This window comes from Schistocerca cancellata, chromosome 9 (assembly GCF_023864275.1).
Source record: "Schistocerca cancellata isolate TAMUIC-IGC-003103 chromosome 9, iqSchCanc2.1, whole genome shotgun sequence".
NCBI classification, from domain to species: Eukaryota; Metazoa; Arthropoda; class Insecta; order Orthoptera; family Acrididae; genus Schistocerca; species Schistocerca cancellata.
In genome coordinates, this window is record NC_064634.1 from 383,765,521 (window position 1) to 383,775,273 (window position 9,753).

Here is a 9,753-nt window from a genome sequence, read left to right on the forward strand (position 1 = left end):
ACTTTTCCAGTCCACCTCCTGTCTACAAAACAATAAAATAATATTCAGATTCAATACAATAATTTATCCATAAACTAATTTCAATTACGTCTGTACAACAGTAAAATTATTTTCATGTCTCGAAATATTCTCCTGTAATACTATTTCCAATGCGCATGCACATGGAATAGCAGAACATTATTCAGGCGACAACAAAGATATTGATAAATGAAATGAAATGTCGTGTGACGAGGGCCTCCCGTCGGGTAGACCGTTCGCCTGGTGCAAGTCTTTCGATTTGACGCCACTTTGGCGACTTGCGCGTCGATGGGGATGAAATGATGATGATTAGGACAACACAACACCCAGTCCCTGAGCGGAGAAAATCTCCGACCCAGCCGGGAATCGAACCCGGGCCCTTTGGGTTGACAGTCTGTCGCGCTGACCACTCAGCTACCGGGGGCGGACAAAGATATTGATGATTGAATTTTAAAGGCTGTACTCACACGTTCAAGCTGATTACCTGCATATGTACGAAGATAGTGGATTTGGAACTAGCATCCCAGCAATGGTCATATTTGCATACAGACCATTGTAATGTGAATCGATAAAACTCATATCTTACCAAACATGGTTACTGCAGAATATTAAAAAAAAAACACACATTAACTGAATCAAGAATAGTTAGAAATACTATAAGTAAACACTGAGAACGTTTATAGAGAGGTAATAGACATAAAGAAAAATAAAGGGATAGGATGTGGGCACGTAATTTATGTATCTACATACATACATTCATGTTCACTCATATTTCTTTACACGACTTTAGCCACTTGACGGTACAACTATTCACATAACACCACGCTATATATGTTGGTAATTCATACCGAGTGCAGCTATTTTAAGACACTATCAGTCTTCGTGAGTGTTCACATCCATCTAAATCAACATAGAATTAAATGAAAATTCTTACCTCTCATTAAATTGTTAACGGTGTTTTGCACTTCGCTTCATGAGGCGAAAATTCAGAACATCAACGTCTTCGTTTTATGTGCCACAATCACCTGTAAAAGCAGAACAACAACCATCCCAAGTTACTAGCGCCAAATGAAAAAAATAAATAACGCTAGTGGATCGCTGTATGTCTCTGGAAAACGTGTCATATCGTTGGATGATAAGCAAAAAACACGCGATCTGTTAAATACCGAGCTATTGCTAGACAACTACTCTAGATACATTGTCATCTCATTCGTTACAGTATCAAATGTCGTACTCGCATAACTCAATGTACAGACGCACATATTCTGAGTTGCAATGGAAATGAGGCTTACCTTAGCGTACTTCTTCCAGCGGAGGCTGGCCATCATGAACCAACTGGCAAATATCGTTTCCTCGGAAATGAACTTACCGACCGTCAACTGTCTTCCATTGTTGCGTGCACCACGGCGTAACATGAGTGTATTGCGCATCTGATTCAGCAAGAACACGTCAAGCGGGTAATGATTTGGCTTCTGCTGGAATAACGACCTGATGTGGAACGTTAACACGAGGTACAGTTGGCTAACAAAACTAAACCAGGGTATTTCACTGAATTGCTGGTTTGATTAGCGTTTATGTAACTAGACCCTTTCGCATGTTCGACAATCACAGTATAATTATGAACAGGTGTGTGTAATTTGCAGTAATACAGACGATGAAACATCCAGAACACTAGCTCTTATTTATATTAGGTTGCACGTTGTAATTATTTTTAACCTGTGTGTCTCATTAGCATTGTATTGCCGTAGACTCACCAACACCTTTATATAAAAATTTCAAATCCACATGAAAAGAAAAACTTGAAAAAAATAATTTAGATCTGGTTTTCGTGGAAAGTGGCGAGGATTTTAACACCTGTTAACCTCTATCATACAGAAGTACAATGGTAAGCCCTTAATTACTCGTTACTTTCCTTGCCGTCTGGACAGTTTATGTCGCAGGAACTCTGCAATTTTTCCTAAAATTAGTCTTTTGTCGACAAGAACGTTTTCAACCCACGTCACACGTGTACATTGAGACAGGTCGTTAACAAGGAAAGAAATCCCGACCAGTTAAACATGAATACATATCACTGTAGGTTCCAACCACATTTTTAACAACTTATTCACTATTGGCAAGAACTGGCTTTAAATGATGACTCTAAGAATATACTAGAATCCCATACGTGTCCCTTCCATGGGGATCATGAATACACGGTTAGATTAATCACAGCGCCCACACAGCAACTGAAACATTATTTTTGCGAACCACATGCAAATGTAACAGGGAAGATCCCTAAAACTGGAGCAGTGGGATGCACCCTAAGCCGCACACTTAAGTCATTTGCAGGTTTTACCTATATATAGAGTCGTGATTTTATTATCACGTTATCCATTTTGCTTCGAAGCTCTGAAAACATTAAACGTAGTTTGCAACTGATTAAAAATTTAGAGAGAAGAGAAACTGCAGCAAGGATTAATGACTTAGGGAAGAGCAAAATGCTGGAATCTAAATTCAGCTGCGGTCATTTTCAGATTTCATTGTCTGACCAAGATTTCGGCAACCATTAAATTCAGACAAAACTTTAAATTCATCTTCTTCTCCCTAGAGAAATTGCAGTGCTATAAAGGCAACTGTACTGCAACGGTTAGGGTCAAGGCAGAAGGGGAAACTTCAATGGTGAAATGACGTGTCAGTCCTCGCAGTCCGAACGGGTAATCCTTGACAACTGCCGCTTCCAGGAGTCGGTAGCCTACTCTTATATTTTGAGGTCGGAAGCACAACATTGTGCGGACGTTCAGACGTCTTAAAACTTCAGAGAGCAGTCGGCCCAGTCTGTTTGTTAGCTTCTCTTCGGACCTATGGCTGCAGCGAAACGAGTCTGATGTGCACATGATATACCCTCAGCACTTATCACCTTGAGTCTAACGTTTGCTTCACCTTACGGATGTCGATCGCGTGTAAGCACCACTGTTTGCAGTCGGCGAGCACGACCATGTCGCGATCTTGCAGTGAGAAAACACACTCCTCCATGTCATAAGCCGTCATCCCAACCGTCCCCCATCTGTCATCTCCGACTCTACCTCAAGGGTTCATCTCTCTCTGTAATAAGTTAGGATTCTCACATGAATTGAACTCTGTCCTGCACTTCAAACTAAAGACATTACTATGTATGTTGGCCCCTGCTACACTGATTATTATCGCTGTATGCCAGTAGTTTATGTTGTTAATGAAGATTGTTCTCGGCTACATGTTCTACATACTACAGAACGTATCTTCTTGTTCAATACTGAGCTCTTTTAATTAGAGTTGTATCCCTGTGCCATTCCCTCAGTCTCATGATTAACTGGGATCACAGCAAGGTGGGGGATTTAAACACAGGCAGTAACAAGGACCATTAGTGCGAATTATATAGAGTGAAAAGAAGGTCTGAAAACGTCTCATGTGATTTATCAAAAAGATGAAATATAAAGTATCTTTTTTTATATAATTTGTGGTTTTCATGTCCATGTAACCTGGATTTTCGATTTATGGATTGGTAACAACAAGTATGGTATTTTTATCGTGTTAAGCAAACATTTTTGGATGATTTGTATTTATTACAAAGGCATTAAATTCCATACTGGTGAAATTTTAATTTGATATTGTTTAAAGCGCTACGATTCTTTATTTTATATTGCTGAAAACTAAAAGGGTTTGAAATCTGTTTCTTAATTTAATGCAACAAAAGAAAAATATGAAAATTTATAATGCAGTAGAAAGGAAACAAGAGCGGTTACTCAAGAATTTGAAGTTACAAGAGACAGTACTTCAAGGTAAACTGATAATACGAGGCCTGGAACTTTAATAGTGGCAACTATTTATTTACAGCTCGTACAAAAAAGATACCTGTTTCAAAGTTTTACTGACCTTCAAAGTAGTCACCAGCATTGTGTATAACCCGTTGCCAGCGATGTGGAAGTCGTAGGATACCCTTGGCAGTGCCAGTTGTGCTGACAGTTGGAGCGGGGCGGTCTATTACCCGACGAATTTGTAGCAGTTCTGAAGTGAATGCCGTGAAGTGTTTCCTTCAGTTTAGAAATGGAGTTGAACTCACGGCGGTTTAAGTCAGGGGAGTGCAGTAGATGGTATAGCACTTAGCAGCCCCATCAGTCAAACAAATCAGTAACAGCTTGCACTGTACGTGCTTGTGCATTGTCCTGCAAAATAATGGTCAGGTCCTGCAGAAAGTGTCATCACTTCTGTCTCTAAGCTGTTCATTTTTGGAACACAACCTACGACCAGCTTAGAGACAGAAGTGATCCGAGCGGTCTAAGGCGCTGCAGTCATGGACTGTGCGGCTGATCCCGGCGGAGGTTCGTGTCCTCCCTCGGGCATGGCTGTGTGTGTTTGTCCTTAAGATATTTTAGGTTAAGTCGTGTGTAAGCTTAGGGTCTGATGACCTTAGCAGTTAGGTCCCATAAGATTTCACACACATTCAAAAATTTTTGAACAGAAGTTATGACACTTTCTGCAGGACCTGACCATCATTTTGCTGGACAACGCTCAAGCACGTACAGTTCAAGCTGTTACTGATTTTTTTGAATGATGGGGCTGCTAAGTGCTATACCACCTACTGCACTCCCCTGGCTTAAGCCCTCGTGAGTTCAACTCGATTTCTAAACTGAAGGAAACACTACACGGCATTCATTTCAGAACTGCGACAAATTTGTCGGGCATTAGACCGCGCCGCTCGAACTGTCAACACAACTGGCACTGCCAAGAGTATCCTACGACTTCCACATTGCTGGCAACAGGTTATACACAATGCTGGTGACTACTCTGAAGGTCAGTAAAACTTTTAAACACGTATCTATCTTGTACAAGCTGTAAATAAATAGTTGCCACTATTAAAGTTCCAACCCTCGTATTACGCGGGAGGAGAAGAAAATCAATATTCTACACACAACATACAAGTGGGAGAGCAATCAAATAAAAAAAATCGAAGCTGTTTCCATGGACGAGGTATCCCCACGTTATGGTATTTCCCTGAACTGTCATTAGAGGGCCAAGTACAAGAGAACAAATTTTCTCATACTTCTGTCTTCATTTTTAATGTGAGGGGGAAGTAACTCGGTTCAAAAATAGCTCTAAGCACTATGGGACTAAACATCTGACGCCGTCAGTCCCCTAGACTTACAACTACATAAACCTAACTAACCTTAGAACATCACACACATCCATGTCCGAGGCAAGATTCGAACCTGCGATCGTAGCAGCAGTGCAGTTCCGGACTGAAGCGCCTAGAATCGCTCGGTCACAATGGTCGGCTAAGTAACTCGGTTCTTCATTCGGAGAAAGTTACTGTATCGTAATCATCAGGTTCTGAATCTAATATTTCCTTTAGCAGACTTTCATGGACGTATTTCTTTCTCAGTTTTAACTATGCCCTGGGCCAACATCCTGTTTTCTTTTTCTTCTTTACACACAGTCTAAAGGTCAATACAAGAAACGCTTTGAGTGCATTGACAACCATTTACACTAGCATCAAAATTCTTCGCGACACAAACAGCATCTGTTTCAAAAGTGAGGGTAAACTGGAGAACTTTGTTGGTGCACATACAGGCTTGTCTGACAAACACTAGGAAAGAAAAGAGCGAATCTGGAAGACACATTTGATCGTTTACAGGACCCTTTAAACGAGCCCTGACGACAGCAAACAACATGTCAAAAGTCTTATTGAGCCAATGAATAGTTTATAAAATCATTAAGCGATAGAGAAACTTACAACCTGCAGTGATCACTGCTACTCGAAGAAATTTTGAAAAGAAAATTTTAAGGAACGAACACTATAGTCAAACAATTAAAGATTTACCGTAATTAATTACAGACAGCAATGCAATACATGTGTAGATTGTGCAGAGGGGCTGTGGAGTGATAAGAGGAGGCAGGAAAGTCTACATGATGGTCGGCAGTTGACCGTCACGGATGTTACGTAGCTATGGGGTGGTTTGATAAGTCTGGTAAATTTACATGAAAGAATGGAACATTTTCGTTGGGCCTTGATGGTTGGTGAGCTCCTTTACTCCAAGGATCGTATAAATAACTTCAGCAATGTACATTGTACTGTTCATTGTTGACAATTGTCTGAATTGGTCACCATGACGACTGCAACTGAAAATGGAGAAAACCATGTTTTATGCTGTTATTAAACATTTTCATTTGAAGGGTTGGACTGCTGCACACACCAAAATGGAATTGGGTGAAGTTCATGTGGGCTCTGCACCATCGTTGAAGTCCATTTACTTTTGTATTAATGAATGTAAACATTGTTGGTCAAGCACCAAAGACGAAGCTTGCTCCAGCCATCCAGTTGAGGTCACAACAAAGGAAACCATTGACAAAATCCATGGCATGGTAATGCAAGACTGCCGAATACAAATTCTTGAGATTGCTGAGACTGTAGGGGAGAGTGGGGCACATTGAACCATAAAAAATATTTCTCCGTGTTACTCATCCAATAATTTTATTACAGAGTAGTGATTTACAGATGTTACAGTTTAATCATTCAAGTATCAAATGGCCTTATATGATTACATTGTCATTAATTGTTTTTTAGCTGCACGCCTTTGAAGAAAATTTAATAAATGGTTCATTGTGCTCCACATGTGGGGTACAGTGAACCACTTTAAACACGTTCACTGAAAAAACCTACTTAGCATACAAAGTAAGTGTAAATGTACTTTAAACATAATGTTTACATATATTCCACGTGTGAATCATATAATTAAATCTGTAGGCACACAATCATGTAACTTATTTTGGAATTACCAAACATCAATGGACTCAAAGCTGATTCCAAATTTGAAATATGTAACGAAGTGCTAATTGTGCGTTGTGAAAAATATAGGGGCGAATTTTAAATAGCTACAGTGTATAATCAGACTAACAAATGGACATTCAGTTACGTGAAATAGCGGACAGCGAAGTGTGGTCATTAAATTGAGTACACCTACAGGGCGGTCAATTCCGGGATAAGTCTATTCGCATCTCACGAGGGACGCGGTATTGAGACCGGTTTTTTTCTTATTATATCACGGAGAGCGGACTTCAATATATAAAAAGGAGAAAAGCTGTATCATTATCATTGACTGTTGGTGTTAAGCAACCAAAACTGTTCATCAAAGGGTTTCGGTGAATGAGTGGTGAATGCGAAATGAAACTGTGAACAAAGTTATATTAAATAAAGCAGAAGAGACAAGACAGTTTGGTCGTATCCGTTATTATTCCATCAACCGTAACATTTCTTCTCGTTGTACAAAGCCTTTATAGACGATCGTTATGACAATTTGCTTTGAAGGGATCTCGTTACGAGTTAAGTTTTGGGGACCTGGTCAACAAGGGATAGTCCGTAGATCTTAACTACTGCAGCTATTCTGGAATCAGGTGCTACCGTGACCGTTGTGTGTTGTCAATGGCTTAAGGTCATCATATCTCATGCTCTAAGAGCAACGCGCCTTTCCTTTTGATATAACGGTGTCTCACGGTAACAACGACAACGCCGACGGCGAAGGAAGATTTAATGCACTCTGGTTATAAATAAAGTTGTATGCTTATTATAGCTTATCGGTTCATACAAAAGCTTCTTCAATAAATAAGTCTCAACAAGCCTTAGAAAGAACCATATACCCAGCCTTTGTGTTAGAAAGAGCAACAGTTGCCTGATTAGCACTTTGCATAAAGCTACAGTCACAAAACTTAACAATAAAAGCAGCACATGATTTTCTATCTAAATAACAATTTGCCCAGTCTGCATCTACAAAACAACAGAATTCTAAATCAGCTTTTGTAAATTATAGATAATGAGTCTTAGTTTCCTTCAAATATATCAAAATGTCTTAGCACATTTCCAATTTTTATCATAATATGAATTATTAAAGTCACATGGAAACAAATATTTGGTTTTATGAGTACTGACAAATACACCTAGCTTTTCATTAGGGCTTCATAAAGGAAATCATCAGTCTTATTTTCTTTTCAAATCAGAAAATCAAGTATAGATCCAATAGTAGGTTTTGCAATTTTACAATTTGTCATACTGAACCTTTCCAACAGCTGATCAGTTTACTTCTCTTGATTTCAAGCTAACACTTCACTAATCTTATCACATTTAATTTCCATCGCAAACCAGGTTTTAGCTATTCCTAAGCCCTTTGTTTCAAACCAAGCTTAATTTTTCAAGAATTCACTCTCACAGGCATCATTTGAAAAAGTGTAGAAATCATCAACAAATAAGATTGTAGCAACTTGTGTTTTATTAATTAGCAAGGTACTAGTCTATACCTTTTGTACCCAAAACAGTTAAAAATATCATTTATCCTTTTATTCCACACTCTGGATGATTGTTTTAACCCATACCCCTTTTGAACTTCAAAACTTTATCTTTATTATTATAAAGATTATACCCTTCAGATTGCTTTGATAAAGTTTTCTCTTTGAGAATGCAATTTAAAAAAGCCACCTTCTCATGAATATGTGTGATGTTTAAATCTAGTCCAATAGATATAGCCATTATAATTCTAAGTGTAGAACACCTTATCATGGTTTCATCGGAATCACCCCCAGGAGTCTGGTTTAGTTTTACCACAAACTTAGCACAATGCTACACTTTACCTTCACTGCTGACTCCTATCTGGAACATCACTTACACTGCACAACATTGCCACTTTCTGGAAAATTTGTGATTTACCAAGTACTGCTGTCTTCAAAATCTTGTATCTCTTTGTTCATAGCATGTCTCCATTCTTCTGCATCAGGTCTGGAAATGGCCATCTGTACAGTTGTGGGTCTTTGATTTGATCGTATCTGTTATTATTCCATCAACCGTAACATTTCTTCTCGTTGTACGAAGCCTTTATAGACGATCCTTATGACAATTTGCTTTGAAGGGATCTCGTTACGAGTTAAGTTTTGGGGACCTGGTCAACAAGGGATAGTTCGTAGATCTTAACTACTGCAGCTATTCTGGAATCAGGTGCTACCGTGACCGTTGCGTGTTGTCAATGGCTTAAGGTCATCATATCTCATGCTCTAAGATCGACGCGCCTTTCCTCTTGGTATAACGGTGTCTCACGGTAACAACGACAACGCCGACGGCGAATGAAGATACAGTAGAAGTGGCGCCCAACGTGGGAGCACTTAAAGTATGTTGCTAGCTGGAACAAAAGATTCATCCTTTACCTGAGGAAAATAAAACTTCCCTTCCAGTTTTTCCCTTTTTCTCAAAAATGATACCTGATAGTCTCCTGAATCATCCTTCAGTTTCAAAATCTTCCCCACATAGTAAACTGGTGTTTTGGTCAAAACGAAATCATCTGTTTCTGGTAATTTGTGCAAGTCTTCAAAGTTGTACTCAGATTCACCAGACACATCCACGTTGGCTTCGCTCTCTTCATAATGCACCTCACTAATGTCGTCATCTGATTCCTGCTCATAAAGCTTCTGGTTGACCTTTTCATTGGGATGTTTCGTGGTTTGCAACAAATCTTTCTCCGGTGTATCAGTTCCAATTAAACTTCATCATTCGTAAGAGGACAAAGCCAATGAACCATGGCTCATTGTGCCCCGGGAGAACTTGGTTCAATGTGCCCCAACAGTACATGTTTCAAACAAAGCTCATGTGAGGTTATGTATCAACATTGTTAATATTTGAAGATCAATATAATTAAAATACAGTATTGATATTGTTATAACGACTTACTTTCTCTAAAATTTGGT